We start from the raw sequence: 21,605 nt of genomic DNA, 5'->3' as shown, positions 1-21,605 counted from the left end.
TTCCATCTTGAAACTTCATCACTTTCCTTGATCTAATCTTTAGGCTCTTTCTTGGACTTGAGATGATCTATCTTATCTTTCAACTTCCAAAGTAATATTTTGCATCTTCATATCTTTCTTTCAAAGTATCTCTTTCTTCAGTAAGGATATCAATTTTCTCAACAGTTTCTTCTAGGTTCTTTTGTAGCTATTCCATATCTATGGGAATATTACTCAAGTTATTAAGCCTCCTCTAAGTAATTATGCTCTAATGCCAATTGTTAGAAATAGGAAATACTAAGAGGGTCATATAATAAAGTAACTCATAACACCATATTTTGTTAACTAGGTAAACCATGGCCAAGGGAAAACCCCAGTGGGGGTGGTACCCACAAAATGATCCACTAATCAAAAGTATCCAATGAAAGATATTAATCTTGTTAGGAGTATATTACATCTATATAGTGTCTTAGTCCTTATTAGAGGACTAGATCTTGTTAGAAGCCTCAACCCTATTAGGAGTTGTTATATACAAATTACAAATGTGTACAATATGAGCCCACTACCCAAACATGCAACGTACAATAAAGTTCTTCAATACAAAAAGATATATACACAATATTGCTAATATCTTCAATATTTGATGGTGCCTTTGTTGCTCATCACAAATTATCAAAATCACATTCCTTTGATCATACATAAGAATTTGCATCACATACAAAACTTTCATATCACATTCTATCACATAATGCTTCACATAACTTCACATTTACAATTTTTCCTTTATACCTTTCTATATAACAAATATCTTCTCAGTGGGTCTTCATACCTTTATACACTTTACCAATATGCAAAATCAACTCTTTCCCTCTTAGGTTTAACATCTAGGATGTCATCCCTAATTAGTTAACTAATTATTCTAGTAAACAAAATAATTCCTTAGCCCAAAATAATTATTTCCCTATCATGCTTAGTTATGTCTGTACAATATCGTAATTGGTAAAATCAATAACTTTTTCTATATTGACCATACTATCCAAGGAACTTGTACACATCATTTTCATAATCTTTGGTAGCCATACCTAACTCTATATGTCCAAAATATTCCTATGAAGCTCACCAATAAAAACTCTAATTGTTATGCCAGATAAACTGCATAACACTTAGACAATTTTCTAACTATCATAACTTCCTCTTCATGCTTTGCTCACTTCACATGGATAATATGTTGCCATGAATGATAAAATACAAAAGTATGACCTAGCCAAGTTTTCAACACATAACTACCAATAATAACAAGGTCATCAACATAGACATCAACAATTAGAATATCATCACTATTATTTCTGGCATACAAATTAGAATCAATTGGACCCTTTTGAAAATCATTATCCAAAAGGTACATGTCAAATATTATGTACCAAGCTCGAGGAGCCTATTTCAATCCATATACTACTTTAATTAATCTACACACTTGATGTTCTTCTCTAGCAATATTGAAACTAGGAGATTAAATTACGTAAACTTCTTCTGGCAACTCACTGTTAAGGAAAGCACTCTTAACATCCATCTGATAGAATTTCCATCCAAATTGAGTTGATAATGTAAGGATGAGTCATATGGTACTCATTTTGGTTGAAGGAGAAAAATTATTATCATAATCCATGCCTACTTTATGTGACAGGCCCCTAGCAATGATATGAGTTTTGTAGTACTTGTCAAGAGTTTTGTCAACTTTTTACTTAGCTTTAGAGACTTCTTATAGCTAATGGGATTCTTCCCTTGAAGAAGATTTGAAAGGACCCAAGTATAATCCAGTACTCAAATTCCATAGTTGTTTTCCACTCAAGAATCCCTTTAGCTTTATTAAATGTTTAATACTCAAAAATATTATGAATGCAAGAGACCAAAGTCAACATATCACACCACTTGATCTTATCTCTAGATGATATACTCTCGATGAGCTCATTTGGACATAGATTATTGATAGCATTGTCCCACCATTTTGGACAAGGATTAGAGTAATCAACATCAAAGGAAAGGTGTATAACTGGAATAGGTTTAATAGGAGGAACAACATCTGGAAAAAATTCAAATAGTGAATTGTCAAAGTTGGAGTTTACATCATCTCTCCCATTAGGTGAGCTAAATAGAAGTCAATCATCCAAATCAAAAGCCTTTAAAAGCTAATACTCATAATTTTGTGTGGATTAAGAGATTTGAAAATACACTTTTTCTTCACCAAAGACAAAATCACAAATGAAGATAAGACAATTAGTGTTTATATCAATTGGTCGACAAGCCTTATGGTTGCCACTATACCATGTGAACATAAGTTTCTAGCTATTGGAATCCAACTTCAAGCATTGGGAATTTTGAATCAATACATATGCTAAAAAGTCAAAGACTTTCAAATGACTGATCCTAGGCTTCTGACCAATCCAAGCTTCCTCAAGAGTATTCCCCTTAACCACCTAGGTGTTGAGATTATGTGTGTTGCACACATTGCATAATATTATTATATTGTATTATTTTATTAACCTAGGATCACCTAGATGGACATGCAATATGCAAAGATTCCCATGGGATAGACTTGATGAGTTATATTGTAACAATATGATATTATTGGATGTAATTATTAAATATTAGGGAAAATAATTAAATGTCCAATATTAAATGTTGGGTCAATGGGCTAGGCAACACATGATATGTAATACCACTTGGTGGTTTTGCAAGACTTGCTACTATATAAGCAACTACATGGGTAGTTGTAGATACAAGACAAGAAAGGCAAAGGCAAAAAGGCAAGAGTTGAGCAGGACAAGGCTTGACAAGTTAGCCAAGGGAGCATTTGCAAAGGTTGGAAGGATGACATGGGATGCGTAGGTTCATGTTTGTTCAGATGGACTACTTGGTTATGGCTATGGCTTTGAAGGCTTCCATGGTTGCATTGTAATAGTGTTTTTGTTGAATAATACATGGTGATGGATGATTTTGGAGGTTGGGTTTTTCCCTCAACGAGGGTTTCCCAACATCTTGTGTCACATTTTTTGTGGGTTTGTTGTCTATTCTCTTGCATGTGGATTTCAATTGCATATTTATTTCAGATCTAATATGGGTTATGTGGAAACAATTATAATTTTTGGTTGCAAGTTTCCTTACAAGTGGTATCAGAGCTATGGCTTTATTGTTGTAACCCTAGATTGACTCTATAGGAATGCATGAGAGGATAAAAGAAAGTACAAGATGTATGGGTTTTGTAGGTTGTTTATTGCAAATCTAAGGGTTTTGGATTTGTTTTTATGATGGCTGATGTTTGTAGATTTTGGGCATGTGAATATGTTGGTCAAATGGATTTTTTAGATTTTTCATTTAAATGAGGGTTTTAGGGGGGAGCTTGCAAAAATGACCTCTTGGGAAAAAAGACCTTGCCATTGGATCTAGGTTGACATTTTCGTAAATTTTGATATGTAATATGTCCTAGTTTGGTCATGTTAATAAAAAAATGCAAAAGGTTTTTAGTTTCAACTCATGATGACTGTCAAATTTAATCCTCTCAATATTTTTGTCAAAAACAAAATTTGCAACAAAAATGGTAAAAAGGTTATCTTGGTAAAACATACATAGCTTTCTCTCAGGATATTAGATTTTGGACTTCTTATAGTCGTTGGAAAGAAAATTTAGAGACCTACAACTTGGTTTAGGTTTGATTATGTGAATTTTTTCCATTCTATCAAATTTTAAGAGCCCAAAAGTTAAATTTTTTTAATTTTGAGCATAGATTAGGGCATAACTTGGGCATGCGAAGTTAGATTTTGGACTTTAAATAGTCAACAAAAAGCTCTTGGAGAGCTCTAAACATTAATTCATATTTGGTGTAGGTTTGACATGATTTATTTAGTGATACATTAATCTGAATTATTTATGATATATATTAACAATGGTAACATCATGAGTTTATGACGTTGTATATTTTGGAGATTTAAGATTTGATGTCATTGTATACTCGACTTATATTTTAGATTGGTCTTGTGATGATATGGTTATTGGTGTTTGATTTAGATATATATGACAACTTGTTGGGTCTACAAACATTGTAGTACTGTAAGTAGTCTATACTTATAGGTTGCATTTATAGCTTGGATATGGGTTGTCTTTGCCCATTGATCTTTCACTTTCGATGCATATTCAGATTGATGGTTTAGATTTGGGTTGCCTATACCCTTAGTCACATGATTTTATAATTTGTCTTCATGTAGAAAGGATGGGATGTTGTTACTAGGTACAATCATGGTGGAGGATTGTAGTTGACTATTTTATGCTAATAGGTTGGACACATTGAGAGTTAGTTGCTCAGTTCATAGATGTGATCACGATGCCATGGATTTTGGCATGACATGATTGTATATACAAGTACATTCTTGATGTTCATTAGTTTTCATTTCTTATTTGGTTATGGTGGTATATATCTTCTTTAGTTAAAGGATCATGGTTATTTGATTTCTTTTGAGAAGCTTATGATGTGCACTTTGAGTTATTTGATAGTTTGGTGCCTTGACTAATTCTCATGGTGAAAAGATGGTTTTTCATCATGATGTCATGGATAGCTTGTATGCACGGTTTAGTAGAAGATTGTGATAGTGATGAGGTGGTTGTGCAGGGTTAGTTCCTAGTTTGATTTGTATCTTCTTGGTTTCACTTGGTACTGACACCTTGGTTGTGCATGTGTAGACCTGGAGGATCTTCATGTAGGAGATGGATTTTGTGATGTCATGGGTGACTTGGTGTCACAATTGAGTGGGAGTTGTCAGCATTGATATATTTATTGAGTGTTTGCATATGTTGGAGGTTTGTCTTAGATCCTATTGCTACAGAAGCATCTTTGACATTTGCATGGTACACTTGTTATCTTCATGGTGTGTGGATATAGCTATGCATGGTGTATGGAGATGGTTCTTTTTGGTATGTGGAGATGGTTTAGTTAGAGTGTGGTTATTTTTGCACCAAAAGACTAATCTATCAATACCTGATACAACCACTCAACTTATAGTATACAGGAGGTGGTTAATCCCTTGACACAAATCTCAAGGGAGCGCTGAATAAATTTTCAACGATCTCTACCTCAGCATTACCCAAGGGTCTTAGGATTTGAACCTATGAAAAAGCTCCCATATCACTTGTTGGAGTGGAGTTATTGGTGCACCAAAATACTGATCTATCAATGCCTGATACAACCACTCAACTTATGGTACACAAGGGGTGGTTAATCCCTTATCACGAATCTTGAGGGGAGGGCTGAACAAATTTCCAATAGGTTTTCTTCACAGTGTGTGGAGATGGTTGCATCTCTAGGACTTATGGGGTTCTTGGTAAAGCTGTGGGTTATGCTTTCATTTTACATGTTATCCTTGGTGTTAGGATGGTTTCATTATTAAGTCATGGTATAGTCTTGATACATGTTTAGATTTTTGACATGTTATGGTGTGTTCATATGGAGCATGTTATCTCTTTGGTTGAGATGGTTTAGATCATGTTGTCATTTTTTTCTTTCCTAAGGCCATGGTTGGAACTTTGACATTGATCTTCATTTAGTTTCTTGGTATTGGGTATATTGATCATTTGTTGGATACTTCATGATATTTTCATGTTGCATTTGGATTTGGCATGGATTGATCATTTACAGGTGCTCATGGATAGTTAGAGATGGTGGTGATGCTAATTTCTCTTATGATTAGAGCAGTATTTGTTAGGATGATTGATGGTTTTAACATGAAGTCTGAGGGACATTCACCTAATATGACTTGAGAGGAGATTGTTCTTAGATGAGTCTTGGTTGGAGACTTGGATATCTTGATGAGCATTCTCATTCCCCATGCTTAGTCTAGTCGGTGGTTTACTACTTGAGAGGCATAGCCTATTGTTTCTCTCGTGTGCATAAATATTTATGCTTATCTTTTATGGACATGAACCTTCAGCTATGCTACACGAGTTAGTTTTGGAGGGTTCATTTGATAGATGGTTTAACATTACTTATCTCCATGTGCTTGTGTTTTTTGTTATGTTGGTTGAGCTTGGGAGATGGTTTTATATAAGGGATATTCCTTGGATTAGGAATGATTATTCCTTGATTTAGGAATGGTTTACAAGTTTGATCTTTTGGTGAGAGGCTTGCATCTATGATTAGTTATGTGGTATGGTTTGGGTGTTCTTGGGGCTTCTTGGTTGGGGCTATATCAAGGAGATCATACTTGCACAATTTACATCTAAAGGTGTATGTAGAAGGACATGATACAAGTTATGATTTGCATGGTTTCTCTTTGGACTTGATTATCTTCCTGGATGTTCAATTTCACTTATATTGGATTTGATTGGTTGGAGATTGTGATCACTGGTTTGTATTCATGTATGTCATGTGAGATATGACATGGTTATTAATTTATCTCTTTCCTTTGTTGGTTGTGGAGAACATGGGAGAGCATTGGAGACTTGTTTTGAGAGTTAATCTTGCAAGTTATTAGATTATGCACTGTGGATGTCCTTGATACTATATAGATTCACTTCTATGAGATGTTGTGAGTGGATTGGTTATAGATTTGATATTATCCTTTGTAGTGGGAGCTTCTTGGTATATATGTGGTAGGTATTGCTCTTGAGTCTTGTGATTGCAAGTTTTAGATTAGATTTGTTGATGATGTGAGATTCACTTGGTATACCATTTTTTTAGGTATAGATAGTTGGATGGTTTGGTATTTTTTGTGGGTGTTATTTTAGCTATGGATATTTGACAACTATGGATACATGTGAATGCCTTTGGATCAAGTGTTTGCGCTTAACATTTTAGTTGGTACGTGATTTTATGATCTTGTAATGTGACAAATTTGGTGGCTTTCTCTTTTGATGATTTGTATGTATGTCCAGTGGCAATGGCATAATAAGAGGTGGGATCATTCATGTTTGAGATCCTGGATACTTTGATTTTGTTACGGGTGTATGCACCCAAAAATGGTCGCCTAGACTATGGGCCCCATTATTCAATTTATCAATTTATCAAATTTTCTGAATCAATAGTTTGTAATATTTTATTAAATCAATTCAAATCAATTTCCTTGATCAAATTCGATTTATTTCATTTCTAAGATTGATCATCTTATTCCAAGTCTTATTTAATTAAAAGAAAATCTTCTCTTTTAATTAAATAAAATAAAATCCCCATTTAATTAAAAGAAAACCTCTCTTTTAATTAAACAGTTCATCCACATTTAATTAATTAAGAGAAAAACCTCTCTTTTAATTTAATTAAATATCTTCTATTTAATTAAAAAGAACTTGCTCCCTTTTAATTAAATAAAAATCCCACTTAAATATCTCTTTTGATGAAAAAAGGAAATAAAATAAATTCTTTTTATTTAATTTCTCTACACTTAAAAATGTGATCTAAGTGAGATTTATCTTTTCACTTTCTCCTCAACCACTCCTCTTTTCTAATTGGTGGAATCTTGTCTCACATGGATCACCACTTTCTTCTCAACTACTCCTCTTTTCTCATTGGTGGAATTTTGTCTCACATGGATCAAGCTCTATTATCCCATATTGGTTGTGAGAAGCCTCTCACCTCCATAATTTTCTTTATAAGGGAGAGCCCTCTCCTCATGTTAGAGACTGATGATTATGCTATTGTTATGCTGCAGGTTTGAAGACACCCATGATTATGCTATCGTTATGCTGCAGGTTTGAAGACCAATTTTTGAAGGAGTTTGAATACAAAAGCTTTTTGTGGAGAACTTCTATTTTCTTGTCTTTTTCTCTCTTGCACCCATCATGGGCTTTTAGCTTAGATCTTGCATTTATAGAATAAATTTTGATTTCATAGATTGGATCTTATTTTCATGCATATTTGAAGATCATGGAGACTAGCATTCTTGCTTTTCCTCTTTGAATCTCTCATCTCATGGTGTACTTGCATGGGCACAAAAATAGGTCAAACTGAGGGCCTTCATTGCAAACCCTTGCACTCTATGAGTAGAGAGCTATGGATCGATTTGTGAGGGCTCATTCTTGAGTTTTCTTACATGTAATGATTCATAGAAGTGTGACAACATTTTAGCACACAACGGGCACCAAGATGGATCACTTGGTGTACTTTGATCCATGATGGTGGACATGCTAGGAGGAATTATTTCCTTGTTCATTTATGTAGCTATGATTTGACCTTATGCAATGTATACAACAACTGGGAGATTGTTGAGATTATGTGTGTTGCACACATTGCATAATATTGTTATATTGTATTGTATTATTTTATTATATAATATTTCACCTAGGATCACCTAGATGGACATGAAACATGTAAATATTCCCATGGGATAGACTTGATGAATTGTACTATAACATCGTGATAATATTTGATGTAATTATTTAATATTGGGGAAAATAACTAAATGTCCAATATTAAATGCGTGGTCAATGGGTTAGGCAGCGCATGGTTAATGTAATATCACTTGGTGGTTTTGTGGGACTTTCTTCTATATAAGCATCCGCAAGGGTAGTTGTAGATCCAAGACAAGAAGGGCAAAGGCAAAAAGGCAAGAGTTGAGCAAGACAAGGCTTGACAGGTTAGCCAAGGGAGCATTTGCAAAGGTTGGAACCATGGTATGGGATGTGTGGATTCATGTTTGTTCACATAGATTGCTTGGTTGTGGCTATGGATTGAAGGCTTCCATGGTTGTATTGCAATGTTGTGTTTGTTGAATAATACATGGTAATGGATGCTTTTGAAGGTTAGGTTTTTCCCTCAATGAGGGTTTCCTAGGGTATATCTTGTGTCACATTTTTTGTGGGTATGTTTCTATTCTATTGCATGTAGATTTCAATTGTATATTTATTTCAGATCTAATTAGGGTTATGTGCAACCGATAGTATTTTTCTTACAAGTTTCCTTACACTAAGTGGGAGACCAATTAAGAAGATAGACTAAAATGAAAATAGTCGTTACCCAAAAATATTTAGGAAGACTCTTATGTTCTTTCATATACCTGGTAATTTTAGTGATAGGACAATTTTGGCATTCAACAATGTCATCTTGTTGTAGAGTGTGCAAGGTTTGTTAAATGATATTTGATGTCATGTGTATCACCGAAGGTGGATAATGAAATAAAACAAAACTCCCCTATTATTTTACCTAAGGGTGATAATAGGATAATAAACACTCTTTTACAACTAAGGAATAAAATTAATGGAATACAATAAATACATTTGATGTCTACCTAAGAGAGTGCACCTATTTTTATGGGTAAAATTGTTGATAAAATAAAGAGATACCTAGCACCAATAATATAAGAACTATTCATTGGACCACATACATCATCATGAACCAACTATAATATCTTTGAGGCTCCCCATGAGTCACAATTATTGAATTTTGTCTTGTGCAACTTCTAAGTCCAACAAGCTCCTCGAGCATAGTGATTCTAAGTCTATGTTTCAGGCAAAAAAAGAACAAGATCCTCCTAAAGAAGCAAAGAAAGATAGTGGATGTTTAGGTGACCATATTGTTAATGGAAAATAATATTGATGAATTATGATTTAGCTATAGAGGAATGCTCAAGAGATTCGTCTGAGTCCATAAGTGTGTATATATTACATGATCCTTGATGCCAAAAGCCACAATAGTGTGTTATCACATAATCAACAATCAAACACTTGTGTAGAGTGGAAACCAAATCAAGCTAAGGAGAATATAACATGATTTGGCTCCCTGATAGAAGATTGACTTCCATACTAGGAACTTAGTACACATTAAGGAAAATGAGATTTCTCCCACTAGATTGTATATGAATGTTTCTATTTTAGACAATTGTATCTTCTTCTTCTCCACACAAAATGACTAGGTCTATAAAAGGTGAAAAGTTTATGAACCAATCACACCAATGAGTAGGTTACCAAGAAGCACTAGAGTGTATACATTAAGCATAAGATTGCATGTGATTTGAAAGTTACTTTTTAATGAAAGCATAAAATGCAAATTCTACTCTAAGTGCTTTGCGATATTGACCTTAAGTTAAGATCCTTCCTACTTTCATTGTTGAGAAGCAATATGACTCTAATAATCTCATTTCAAGTGATTATATTTGTGGCATTTGTTATACCAAAATTTCTATAAGATCTAGGTTAATAAAACTAGGAGCCTAAAACCCATTACCTTTCAACTTATGTAAAATGAAAACCTTTGTGTAGGATGTTAGTGGTTACATGAGCTAGCCGAGCTAGTAGAGGTGGTCGATGGGGTAGGGCTCCTAGAGCTCCCCATGTGACCAATGTTGAAGTAGAGAAGGAGGTTGAGGTTTCCATAGGGGGTTGTGTATCCCCACTTGAACCACCTCCAAATCTCAACCAAGAGATTTTAGATGATATTCATAATCTGATTATAGTAGTTCGGTAGAGACTGCCACATGTACCTCCATAGTCAGAGAAAAGGATTTTAGGTAGTTGTAGGACAATGATCATGGAAAGGAGTAGGATTCCTCAACCTTGTCATGTTGAGGGATTGGATGATCATTAGGTTGAGTCAGTTCATCAAATATTGCCATGTCTTGACCCAATTGCATGTATAGTGGAGATAGCTCCTAGAGACACAAGAGATGAGATTGGGAGGTCAACTAAACTCTAGCCTCCCATATTTAAGGGATATATAGATGGTGTAGGAGCATAGGCACAGTTACAAAGTTTATAGTGATGTTTTGCATTATGCCCTTATAGGAGCATTATGAAGGCATGACTTGCAATCCATCTTCTTCGAGACTCAACCTCTATTTGGTGGAAATAGGAGAAGGATTTAGGTGAGGTTAATGTTGACACACTCATGTGGGAATCATTTATGAGCACATTTAGGGACATGTACATCTTAGAGTATTTTAGGCAAGGACAGTTAGAGACTTTCCATGATCTTCACCAGAGAGGTCTTATAGTAGCATAGTATGAGTGTAGGTTTCTCAACCTCCTTCCCTATGATGGGTACATAATGGATGAGAAGTTGTGTATTCATAATTTTTATAAAGGTCTTAATGAACCTCTTCAAGATTTAGTCTGTTCAGCTTGCCCTAAGTTACTTTCAAAGAGGCAATTAAGACAACCCTATTTGCAGAGGATATCCATAAGAGAGTACATAATCGGTTTTAGAACTGGAACACCTCAAGTCAGTCTTCAAGACAATAGAAGCCCCCTTGGAAATGAAATAAGAATATGTCAGGAGGATCCTTTAGAGGCCCACAACCTCCATCAATATACTAGAAAGAGGCCATCGTAGGATTATAATGGCACTAAGCCCAAGCAACAATGACAATCATAGGGTCCTAGATAGGATCAGAGGACACATACCCCTTATACAGAGCTAGGTAGGACTCAACAGTCCAACAGGGGTGGTTTTAGTGGATCCAATAGGGCTAGAGGTACTTGTTAAACTAGATTTCAGGGTGTACAGATTCAAGCTAGAGGACCATGCTATACTTGTGGTGGCATGGGTCGCATTATGAGAGATTTTTTGTAGGGTCTAGCACCAAGTTTTCAGAGACAGTTTGCTTCTAAGACCACAATAGGTGACATAGGTAGATCTCATACAATATTTATAGTGGTTGACAACCACCAAGCCACAGCCATTGAGGTTGTAGGTATGATATGAGGTGGTATAGTTTCTATTTTGTTTAATTTTGGAGCTATTGACTCTTTTATATCTCCTTTTGCGGTGGAGCGTTGTAGGCTAGTGATTGTTAGACAGGATGTCAGTTGGGAGGTAGAGTTAGCCTTAGGAGCTAGAGTGTTGGTTAATTCCTTGGTCCACAGTTGTGAGATTCAAATTGGAGACATGAATACCATGATTGATTTACCTTACCTCTTTAGATACATATGGTGTAGTTTTTGGCATGGATTGACTATATGCCCACAACACAAAGATGGATTGCTGACAAAAGAGGGTAGAGAGTGTGGATAGTCATGACACTCCCATAGTAATTTAAGGAGTACATAGACCTATATCTCTTTGTGTGCTATCCACTATGTAGCTTAAATGGTGCATACAAAAGGGATGTCAGTTATTTGTCATCACTATTAATGATAAAGATGAGGATTCTAAGAAAGACACTTCTCTAGATGATTTTCCTGTATTGAAGGAGTTTGTGGATATGTTTCCCTCTGAGCTTCCTAGTATGCCACAACCTAGGGCAGTTAATTTTTGCATAGATATTGTGCTAAGAGTTGACCCTATATCTATAACACCATATAAAATGACCACACATGAGCCTAATGAGCTCAAGATTTGGTTGAAGAGCTCTTGGAGAAAGGACATATTCATCTTAAAGTGTCACCTTGGGGTGCACCAGTCACTTTTGTGAAGAAGAAGGATATATCACTTAGGTTCTGTATTGATTATCAACATCTTAACAAAGTAACTATTAATAATTGATACCCAATTCCTAGGATTGATATCCTATTTGATTAGCTAAAGGGTGCCCATGTTTTCTCAAAGATTGATATTAAGTCAGGTTATCATTAGTTGAGGATTATGGAGAGTGATATCCACAAGATCATTTTTTGCACGAGGTATGGTCACTACAAGTTCATTGTAGTACCATTTGGACTCACGAATGCTCCTACTTTATTTGTGAGTCTTATTAATGGGGTGTTCCATGCATTTCTAGATAAGTTTGTCACGATGTTCCTAGATGATATTTTGCCTTTATTCTTGTGATGAGAAGAAGCATGAGGAGAACTTGAAGCGGGTGTTACAGTTGTTGAGGGAGAACTAGTTGTATGGTAGTTTGAAGAAGTGTGATTTCTACAAATTTGAGATTCACTATTGAGGTCACATTATCATAGATGATGGAATCTTAGTGGAACCATCAAAGATTAGAGACATTATGGGTAGGCCTTCACCTACTAATTTCATTGAGGTGAGGAGTTTTATGGGATTAGCAAGTTACTACAAAAGCTTTGTTGCAGGATTTTCTAGATTGGCTCATCCCATCACATCTGTCCAGAGGAAGGGAAAGAAGTTTAAGTGGATAGAAAAATGTGAGACAGTTTTTTAAGAGCTCAAGAGAGAACTTACTAGTGCACCAATTCTAGTAGTGTTTGATCCATTTGGAGATTCTTTTGTGTGGACAGATGCTTCTTGGGATGGCATACAAGCAGTTCTTATGTAGAATGGTTGAGTTATTGCATATGAGTCTAGGAAACTTAAGACTCACGAGCATAGTTATCCTACTCGTGACCTAAAGCTCACAACAATGGTTCATTCTTTGGTGAGAAAAAGAAATTTCCTTTTAGGTCACCATTTTGAGCCTCATTCAGACCATTAGATTTTACATTATATCTTCTCCTAGCCAAACCCTTATGATAGATAGAGAAGATGGATGTAGTTCTTATGCGAGTATGATTTTGATGTTCATTACATCAAGGAGAAAGAGAATGTAGTTGTAGATGCTTCAAGTAGAAGATGACATGAGATATCATCCATGACTACTAACACATATTTGAGAGAGTGTATTTTGCACCATTTGCATGAGGATGAGTTATATGCAGAGGTTTGTAGATAGTTCGTTCTTGTAGATCCCTAGAAGGGAACTATGGAGATTATTCTTTGGAGTTTGATGGACTGTTACGTCATAGAAGACACATCTATGCACCTTATACCAATGGTTTGTGCAAGTCCATTATTTTGGATGCTCATCAAGAACCTTATGCAACACATCCTAGTGTTAAGAAGATGCATGCGAATTTGAGGCAGTTGTACCATTGGCCAGGCATGAGATCACAAATTGCTAGTATTATAACTAAATGCCTAGAGTGCCAAAGAGTGAAGGCAAAACATAGTCATTTAGGTGGACTCTTGTAGTCACATGAGATACTTGAGTGGAAGTGGGATGTGATTTATATGGATTTTGTTGTTGGTTTTTTGATGTCTTCTCATAATCATGATGCTATCTTGGTGACAATTGATGCATTGACCAAAGTTTCCCACTTTTCACCAATTTGTACTACTTTTATAGCACCAACAATTGCATAGGTGTTCTTATGAGATATTGTAAAACTTCATAGCATTCCTTATAAGATCATTTATGATAGAAACTCCTTGTTCACATCTTAATTTTGAAGTGAGTTTTAGACAACTTTGGGTACTAGTCTTAATTTTAGTACAACATATCACCCTTAGACAGATGGACATATAAAGAGGGTTAATCAGGTGTTAGAGGATATGTTGTAACTGTATATTATGGATCACTAGGTTAAGTTGGAAGAGTATGTTCATCTTGTGGAGTTTTCCTATAATAATGAGCATCATTCATCCATAAGTATGCCATCCTATCAAATATTATATGGTAGACCTTGCAAGACTCCGTTGATTTGGGATAGGATTGAGGAAAGAGTGTATATTAGACCATAGTTGGTCAGGGATATGGAGCATTAGTTAGATTTGATTAGACATCATCTTAAAGTGGCTCATGATGGGCATAAGAAGTATACTAATACAAAAAGGGTTGACATGAAGTACATGGTCAGAGATAAATTTTTCTTAAGAGTGCGTTTGCACAAGAGTTTGATCCATTTTGGAAAGGGTTTTAAGTTGGCACCTCGATTTATTAGACCATTTGAGATATTGAAGAGGATATGACCAGTTGCCTACCATTTAGCCTATCACGCATCCATGAAGTGTTTCATGTTTCAGTATTGAGGAAGTATGTTTATGATGAGTCTCATATTATAGATTGGAATGCTTTGTAGGTGGAGTTAGATGGGCAACTAGCACTGGAGCCCATTCACATTTTGGGTTGACAAACCCTTGCACTCTGAGGTAGAGAGTTGGACCAAGTTAGAGTCTAGTGAGATTGTTATGATGAGGTCATGGCTTCATAGGAGGATGTAGCTCATATGAGATCACAATACTCGCACCTCTTTGATGAACTCCATGAGGATGTTCATGCCTAGGGGGAGGATGTGAGGCCTCACCTTGACCCATCATAGCATAGGTGTTTATTGCATTATGGATACCTTTTGTTTTAAGACCTAGTTATACTTTAGACATGTTTGAAGAGTTATTCAAACTATTGGATGATTACTTTTTGATACTTATTTATGATGATTAGGACTTATTATGATGATTGATGATTATTTATATTCATGCACTTGTTTTCTTATTCTATTTATGGGTACGAAATCATGATTTAAATACAGATGTTAAATGGATTATATCATGTATGGTTTAATTATGCACATTATTTTAGACATAGAAAATGTTATTCGAAAATTAAAGTTGAGAAATGGTTAATATTGTGATTCAGTTATGAATATATGCATGTGATTTTATCTTGGACTACTGATATGTGATTTGAGTGTGCAAGAAAATAACTACGGTAAATTTAGAGAACCAAGACTAAACCTTTGTGTCAACTAAGAATGCCAAGGCTAGATGTAATGAAGAGATCTTAACCTCATTGTTTAGTATTTTACTTTGCGATGTAAATGAGTGATAGAATACATGTTGTTTAAAGTTTAGTAAACGGTAGATTCACATAAGCATATAAAGTAGATTGTGTAAGAATGAAAATAGGGTGTTTAAAAGATAGAATTTATCTTATTTCAATATGTTTCTTTTTAAGTTAAAAATCATTTTTTACATCATTTTCAAATCAAATATTTAAATACAATAAATATGTTGAAAATTAAATTAAGTGGTGCATTAGAAAATTTCTTGTCTTAGTTTCAAAACCCACTAAATAGAATTTTAAATAATTTAGAAACTTAGACTCTATCCATATGAAAAAGACAAAAAAAATCTATGCATGTGGAAACTTTCTTTAGAGACCTACAGGTCTCTATTTTTTGTATGCAAAAAAGAAGTAACCCACTATCAAAGAAAATTAAAGAGTAATTAAATAATTTCATAATTTAACTCCTAGATTTATCCAAATAAAAAGGTTGAGTTATATAGTCCAAATTCAAATACTAGTTTTGAATTGGAGTTCTAAGTTAGAATTTCAAATAAAATTCTTGTGCATATTAAAAGAACTATATTTAGAAAGAATTTGTAGCTTTTAATTTATCCCTACTTGCATGTCTAAGAATGTGGTATAATTAATCTATTAATTGAAACAAAATCCAAAAGAGCTATCTTAAAACCTATTATTAAGAAACTACAATTTAAATATATTTTATCTTAAAGAATGTTCTAGGGGAGGGGGTACCCAAGTGGGCTCCACCACCCCCAATTACCTTTCCTTTGAAGCGCTCATGCACAAGTTTCTTGGAGGAAGCATATATATATATATATATATATATATATATATATATATATATATATATATATATATATATATATATTTTGGAGGGGTGGGGGGACCTGATTGGGCCCCACCTCAACCCATTTTCCTTAAAACCCTCAAGTGTGTTTTTGAACAAAAGTAAGTAATTGATTTTAATCAAATAAAGGGGGGAAGGGGGGTGTTGTGGGCAATCGTGCACCCCTCTCTCCTTGTGAAATACTCTTCCCTAATTTAACAGGCCATTCAACACATGGTGGTAGCACCACCCTCCCGATTATGTGTAGGGTGAAATAATTAGGCGTTGAATGAGACAATACTGCAGGGGATAAGACAAGTGTCCCTGGCCACGACATCATCGTACGCCTTCTTTGTTTATGGGAGTGCGCGTGACCTAAGGTAAGGACATAGGTTAGTAGGTTTTAAATTAGTTTGTTTAGTTTTGTTATTTATTTTAGTTTATATGTAACTTGTTAAATATTTATTGTATGTATATATCATTTTATATATACATAAAATGATATATAAATATACTCTAATGGGCACAAGTTTTCTTGATATATATATATAAATATATATAGATTTTGAATTTTATGTATTTGAAATATATATATATATATATATATATATATATATATATATAACTATTTCAAATACATAAAATTTAAAATCTAAAGGGTAATAATCATATCAATAAATTTGATTTTAATCTTATATATAAAAATATTATTTTGTATGAGTTGTTAGTTAATAATAATTTAATTTAACTATTAAATGTGAAGCTCATATAATATGGATATTATGTACAATATGAACGTAAATTGAAGTCACTCTAAGCAATGTTTAAATACATGAGCTATATGACAAAATATTTTATCATGTAATTATAAGTTCAATTGAGATCTTGTTAAAATTTGAAAACTATGGTTGAACTAATAAATATAGATTTTGCAAAAGCATTTAAATATGGATACGATTTGAGTTAACTATAATTTGAAAGCAAAATTGGGAACTTAGATTGACAAATGAAACAAATGATCTATAGAACTTCTATAGTAACTTTTGATGAAACAAACTTTAAACATGATATTTGACACTTAAGAAACAATTTGATAGCCTTGAGTATAACTAAAAAAATTAGATGGTGAACTTAGAAAAAGGAAAATTGAAACCTAAGGTAGTATCTTTTATACATTCAACTTGAACACTCATCTTGCATGATGCAACATACAAATCATTTTTCAATATAGTTACATTTCAACTTAGCTATGAAATTGTTTAACCTAGTAGTTTAACCTTGTTTAAAAATAAATAAATAAAATGTCGGTGTGTTTTGTCCATAAGTTTTGGGCATGACAAGCTCATCTTCTTTGAGCTATCATGTGGTTTAGTAGAGCCTTTATGTTGAGAGAATTGAGATTTATCTTTATCATTGTGAAAACATTTGGTTGCGAAGGCTTGTTTAGAAGGATGAAGTTGCATTGAAACCAAACTATTGTTTCTAATGATATTGCTACAAAATTTTGGTGGATAAGTAAAAAAAGTTTAAGTCAGAATTAGTTGTAGTAATGTTGAGTGTTTCTATGAAATGCTCATAGAATTTTGGTAAACTTTCTAACATTATGATCACCCTATCCTCTTCTTCCATTTTTTGACCAATGGACTCAAGTTGTTATTTGATGTCCTTAATCTTTATCAAATGCTCTTACAAGGACATACAATCATCCATAATGATAGAAAATAATTATTTCTTCAAGAAGAACACATGACTCTTATTTTATGTCTCATGGAAACCTTTCAACGAATTCTAGATCTTTACAACAATCTTGTTGGATGACACTTGTGGCAAGTGATATTTGGTAATTAATAGTTTGATAATCATGACTAATTCTTAGTTGCACTTGTTTAACTTATTGTAATATTGTCTGGGGATGGTAAGACAAGGATCTTTACCCAAAAGAAGTCCATCAACATGACGATATTCAAAGTTTTTCATCAACCTCTACTTCTATGTATCATAAATTTTTTTCATAATTGATTTCTTTCCAACATTATGTTGGTTAAAGATGTCATCTACATGCTTTTTGAGGCAGACAAATAGAACTTCTAAAAGAAAAAAATTTATTACAAAACATAATCCATGAATCCCAATGTAGGAACATAAGAAATATCATGTAAAAAATTCAAAAATATTAAGTACAATTGCACCAAATCCAAATGTGAAAAATTTGATAGACCCAATTTTTTTTTATGAAGACCTAAAAACCTCCTTCAAAACCCCTCAAAGAAATGTCTAGATGAAATGTGAATCCAACCGAAACAAATAGAGGTTTTTGCAAAAACCTAACTATTAGTGAGAGAAAAAATTAGCAAACACCTTTGATAAGAAAAATGACTAGAAAAAATTGTGCCCTGGACAAAATACAAGAAGCACAACCCATTAAGAAGGTTTCTTGTAGAAAATAACCCAAGTAGAAATAGAGACAAAGTAGACATGATGTAGGTCACATAGGTTTCATAGATCACAAGTCAAAAAAACCTTAGAGCAAGGGTCATGCAAAAAAATATGAGTCGTAGTGTTTGAAAAGAGAGAGAAAAATGAATAGAAATCACATTTGCAGAGAAACTCGTGTGTTTGTAAAAAATACAAAAATGTAGTAATATTCATGCAAACCAAACATGAGCTTCAATCAACCATAAACATACACAAAAAAAGTGAAAACACATCTACAGGTGATCACTTTTTCAGATAGAATGACCTTCAAGCAAAGAAAAAAATTACCATGAAAATTGAATAAAAACATAAACTTGTGTTTATTTTCCAAGGTCAAAATTTCCTAGAGAAAATTATGGATTGCAAAGGAACGAGAAAAATATTTTTGTCGAGGAAAAGAAAAATGAAAAAAAAAAAAAGTTTTTTTCCAAGATTTTTTTTTTGAAAATTCTTAGAAAAACAAATTTGAATTTCAGCTATGATACCATATTATGAAGGTAATTGGTAAAATATTTAATGTATTAATGAATGAACAAACATTCATTTATAGTTGTACAAAGATACTGTTTCTATTATGAAACAATTGCAGAATTAAAAACTATCTAATAATTATAGAAACTAAAATATTGAACATTAAATAAGGAACAACATGGAATAATAAATATATGGTTCTAATAAAATTTTATGCATGATCACCAACCAAATTAATTGCTCCTCGTAGATATGCCCAACCCAAAGCGATGTTGAAGTAGGAAGAGATTCCTCAACCATAGAATAATGACTAAGAGATGGGTAGTATCCTTTTAATAACTTGCATGTGTTAGTGTAGATGAAGAATAATCCTTAAAATTATATGTGTGCCTCATAAGGGGAGAATTTCAATAAGTTTAAATTTTATGACTACGAATAAGGGAATACAATGTGAATGAAAGACTATTATTTAATGAAAGACTAGGAGATGCGCCTTAAGTTTAAATTATACTTTATGAGTACACTATAAGTGTTAGTATGTGTGAGCTGACAATTATTGACACCATCCAAGTAACCCATGAATGTGCAAGGCTTAATTTTTAGTTTCAAGGCTAGACATTCTTGTGATAGAATGTGGTCCCAAAACCTTTGAAATAGTTTTCTATAGGTTTTTCATTGCAATTTAAATATGTTCTTTTTTTCAAATAAAACTTCATAAAATGTTGGTTCAAGGGCTCTCGAGTGCATCATACCTTTTAATGTGTTATTCTTACATAATATTGGAAATTGCTCATTTACCAATTCTAACTTTTATTTTTGTACCAATTCTTGTGAAACACCATCTAGACCTACTTTAAGAGACATACTCATATTTTAAGCCTAAATTAATCATTGGTATATTTTATGTTAGATTTTAAATATATTTATATGTCTATAATAATTTGTAGTCTTCATGAAAATTAAATATATAGTTGAAATGCATTTGGATGCCAGAGAGAACAAAATGCACCAAGATGTACGAGGGAATCAAATGTCGCTAGTTGCTAAAACTAAGATTAGTTATAACAAATTCTAACTTTTGAGTCCTAATAACAACAATCTAGTGTTCTCATAATTTTATCTCAAATGACCATTTTGAATTGAGAGTAAGATACAAATATAATATTCCTAATTTTGAATCATTAATAAACATCCTTGCATAATAACTTTTTATTTCCAAGCACTCCAATATTTTTTTAACATTTCCTTTGTTGACACATTGTCCTCCATTGTTGAATTGAATCACTAATTATTAGGAGATATCAACTAATATTCCTTTTAATAAACAAGTTATGTTGTTTTGTTTATGTACATTTTTATATAAAAATTATAATCTCATTTCTTTAGCACAAGTGATTTCATATTTTTTTTGCTCTATATATCTATTTTTGAAGGTTAGATCCATATTTTATTCATTGGGTATATTACATTGTTCATCTTCTATGAAATATTTCATTATTTATATGCTAATGTATCATATTGCCTACAATCATCTTCTTGATAAGTAATCCTTTAAACATCTAGTCTTTCTCCTTTATGTGCCTATACACTTATCTATGTTGATTGATTATTCATATATGTTTAATGCACTTTTTATGATGTTATTGTGGTTGTGTCATTGATGTCATCAACAATGCTTATCTAGCATTTGTGGTTTTCTTAACTTCACCATTTGTACATATTAGGGAAACCTTTCATAAATGCCTTGATGCCTATCTCTAATTTGTGGGCTTACATCCTTGTCATATGATGATGACCTTTCCCTATATTACAAACTATCACGTTTATTTTATTTTCCCCTTTTCCTCAATTCCTTGAAACTTATTCACATGCAACCAATTGGAGGTGCACTTATTATCGCTGACATTCCTTATGAGTTTGATGGAAGTGACATTCATTTTAAATTGGCACCCTATGGAGCTTCAATAATGTAGACAAATGGACACCTTTTATAATGTGTTACTTGTAGAGTTAGATATCTTCCATGTACATAAGAAACTATTTTTTACATTTGTTTGCTTCTAAACATGGTCTTTCTATTGAGTAATTACTAGAGTTAGATGTTGATTTACATAGTCGTAGTTTTTTCTCTTTCCATAATAGGTGGAATCTCTCACCCTACTTTTTAGTATTTTTTTCCTCATAAAATTTAGTAAGTTACAATTGTGTTCATTTTAATGTTTGATAGATGATACAATTTTGATAGATGCTAAACTAATCATTGGTATATTTTATGTTAGATTGTAAATATATTTATATGCCTATAATCATTTGTAGTCTTTGTGAAAATTAAATATATAGTTGAAATGCATTTG

Source organism: Cupressus sempervirens, chromosome 7, assembly GCF_028749045.1.
Source record: "Cupressus sempervirens isolate cs-2001-9-10 chromosome 7, ASM2874904v1, whole genome shotgun sequence".
Lineage (NCBI taxonomy): Eukaryota > Viridiplantae > Streptophyta > Pinopsida > Cupressales > Cupressaceae > Cupressus > Cupressus sempervirens.
The sequence above is the reverse complement of the archived record's forward strand: the minus strand, read 5'-3'. Positions refer to the sequence as shown.